This window comes from Pelmatolapia mariae, unplaced genomic scaffold (assembly GCF_036321145.2).
Source record: "Pelmatolapia mariae isolate MD_Pm_ZW unplaced genomic scaffold, Pm_UMD_F_2 NODE_ptg000218l+_length_56752_cov_1, whole genome shotgun sequence".
Lineage (NCBI taxonomy): Eukaryota > Metazoa > Chordata > Actinopteri > Cichliformes > Cichlidae > Pelmatolapia > Pelmatolapia mariae.
Genome location: NW_027051912.1, coordinates 29,599 through 30,000, shown reverse-complemented (window position 1 = coordinate 30,000; position 402 = coordinate 29,599).

Below are 402 nucleotides of genomic sequence, written 5' to 3'. Positions count from 1 at the left end.
ATCTTAGCAATGAACGGTAATTTTGAAATCGGTCTGTAGCTACTGAGAAGAGAAGCATCAAGCTTAGGTTTTTTTAACAGTGGATGAATAACAGCATTCTTACAATAAACAGGGACCTGACCAGAAACCAGATAATTGTGAGCACACAGGGACCAATAGACTGAAAGACATTTTTAAACAAAGATCCAGGTAAAATATCAAGAGAGCAGGAGGATGCTTTCATTGAATTAACTAACTTGACCAGCTCAGGTAAGGACACAGGTAAAAATCTTTCTAAAATTACAGGCCTAGCTTGAGTTGGAGCAGACAAGAGAGACACAGAAGGAGAGATATTGTTCCTCACATTACTGACTTTTTCAACGAAGAAAGAAAGAAATTTTTCACAATCTTCATTTGATGAAA